This window comes from Jaculus jaculus, chromosome 2, assembly GCF_020740685.1.
Source record: "Jaculus jaculus isolate mJacJac1 chromosome 2, mJacJac1.mat.Y.cur, whole genome shotgun sequence".
Classification (NCBI taxonomy): Eukaryota; Metazoa; Chordata; class Mammalia; order Rodentia; family Dipodidae; genus Jaculus; species Jaculus jaculus.
Window position 1 is genome coordinate 53,073,169 of NC_059103.1, and position 2,644 is coordinate 53,075,812.

General features: G+C 41.0%; 1 non-coding gene across 1 annotated transcript; it reads right to left on the bottom strand.

The window, feature by feature from the left end:
- Nucleotides 1-402: 402 nt before the first annotated feature.
- Nucleotides 403-509, bottom strand: LOC123458961. Its single transcript, XR_006635894.1, has one exon. It is a non-coding gene; the product is annotated as a U6 spliceosomal RNA (small nuclear RNA).
- Between the last annotated feature and the right edge of the window lie 2,135 nt (nucleotides 510-2,644).

Consider the following 2,644-nt stretch of genomic DNA (forward strand, 5'->3'; position numbering starts at 1 on the left):
TTTTTTTCTTTTCAAGTTTTTTTAAAAAAATTTTTGTTCATTTTTATTTATTTATTTTGAGAGTGACAGACAGAGAGAAAAAGAGGCAGATAGAGAAAGAAGGGAAAGAATCGGCGTACCGGGGCCTCCAGCTACTACAATCGAACTCCAGACACGTGTGCCCCCTTCTGCATCTGGTCCTGGGGAGTCAAGTCTCAAACCAGGGTCCTTAGGCTTCACAGACAAGTGCTTAACCGCTAAGCCATCTCTCCAGCCCTCAAGATTTTTTCTTTTTATTAATAACTTCCATATTATAAAAAATATCCCATGGTAATGCCCTTACTCCTCCACTTTCCTCTTTGAAACTCCATTCTCCATCATATCCCCTCCCCTCTTAATCAATCTCTTATTTAGTTATTTATTTAAAATATGGAATGCTTCATGAATTTGCATGTCATCCTTGTGCAGGGGCCATGCTAATCTTCTCTGTATCATTCCCATTTTAGTATATGTGCTGCCAAAGCAAACACCTCTCTTTTATTTTGATGTCATGATTTTTCCTCCTATTATGATGGTCTTGTGTAGGTAGTGTCAGGCACTGTGAGGTCATGGATATTCAGTCCATTTTGTGTCTGGAGGGAGCATGTTGTGAGGAGTCCTTTGGCTCTTGCATTCTTTCTGCCACCTCTTCTGCAATAGACCCTGAGCCTTGGAAAGTGTGATAGAGATATCACAGTACTGAGCACTCCTGTCACTTCTTTCCAGCACTATGATGCCTCTGAGTCATCCCAAGGTCACTGCCATCTGAAAAGAAAAGATTCTCTACCAAAAGTGTGAGTAGCATTAATATAAGTGTATGAACATTAAAAGAAGTGCTTACTAGGCAGATTGATAAGCATAGTATATGCTTTTAGCCAGACAGCAGCAGACATTACACCCTGAGGGCTCATGACTACTCCTGTTTTAAGTTTTCAGTATCAAGGATGTGTATTCCCTCCCATGTAGCAGGCCTCTAGTCCAATTAGAGGGCAGTTGGTTTCCATCATAACATAAATACCACTATTGCACCCGTTGGCCCATTTGGCCTGGCTGGCCAAATATAAGGCTTGCAGTGTCTACTGTTGAGTATCTTTGCTGGAGATTTCTCTCTCTCCATTGAACTGCATGCAGAATGGTTTCTTCCAGCTTTCTGTCAGCTGGTCTACATGGAGGAGGCTATCAGCTGAGTTCCAGCAATATTTCTCAGTGGCCTTGCAGCCCAAGTATGTGAAGTCTACAGAAATAGGGTCCTACCATATATACCTGGTGGGAAACGAAGGGCCCCAGCAATGTCCTGTAATGTTTTGGGGGCATCAGGGACCTCCCTGGCCAACAACTCACTGGAAGTTATCTCATCCTTGGCACTGAAAAATTTCTAGCAACAATCTACAGCTCCATAGTGTTCCATTGTCCAAAAAAGTAGGATTCCATATGATTTATTTATATCCTCTTAGATTTTTATTAGCTCTCCCTCCACCTTTCCTTCACTCAATCTCTTCTGACCTCACTTTGAGCCTTTTCACCCCCATTAATCTATTCTTCTACTTACATATATACAATATCATCCTATTAAGTAGCCCTTCCTTCTTTCTCTTCCCTTCATATCTCTTTTCTAGCTTACTGGCCTCTGCTACTAAATTTTCTTCCTACTCACAAACAGGTCCAGTCATCTGTAGCTAGGATCCACATATGAGAGAGAACATGTGATGTTTGGCTTTCTGGGCCTGGGTTACCTCACTTAGTGTAATCCTTTCCAGATCCATCCATGTTCCTGCAAGTTTCCTAACTGCATTTTTCTTTACCACTGAGTGGAACTCCATTGTATAAATGTGCCATATCTTCATTATCCACTCATCAGTTGAGGGACATCTAGGTTGATTCCACTTCCCAGCTATTATGGGCCCAGCACGCTTCCGCTGCGCCACTCTGCTACTGCTTCCCAGCTATTATGAATTGAGCTGCCATAAACATGGTTGAGCAAGAGTATCTAAGGTAATAAGATGAGTCCTTAAGATATATGCCTAGGACTGCTATACCTGGGTCATATGGTGTATCTATTTTTAGCTGTCTTAGAAGCCTCCACACTGATTTCCACAATGGCTGGATCAGATTGCATTCCCACCAATAGTGTAGAAGGGTTCCTCTTTTTCCACATCCTTGCCAGCATTTATGGTCATTTGTTTTCATGATGGTAGCCAATCTGACAGGAGTGAGATGGAATCTCAAAGTAGTTTTAATCTGCATTTCCCTGATGACTAGGGATGTAGAACATTTTTTTAGATGCTTATACACCATCTGTATTTCTTCTTTTGAGAACTCTCTATTTAGTTCCATGGCCCATTTTTTAATTGGCTTATTTGATTTCTTATTATTTAATTTTTTGAGTTCTTTGTAGTCTAGATATTAATCCTCTATCAGTTGTAGAGCTGGGAAAGATTTTTTTCCCATTCTGTAGGTTGCTTATTTGCTTTATTCACAGTGTCCTTTGCCATACAAAATCTTTGTAATTTCATGAGGTCCCAGCGGTTAATCTGTGGTTTTATTGCCTGAGGAACTGGGGTTATATTCAGGAAGTCATTGCCAAGGCCAATAAGTTGAAGGGTTTCCCCTACTTTTTCCTCTAGCA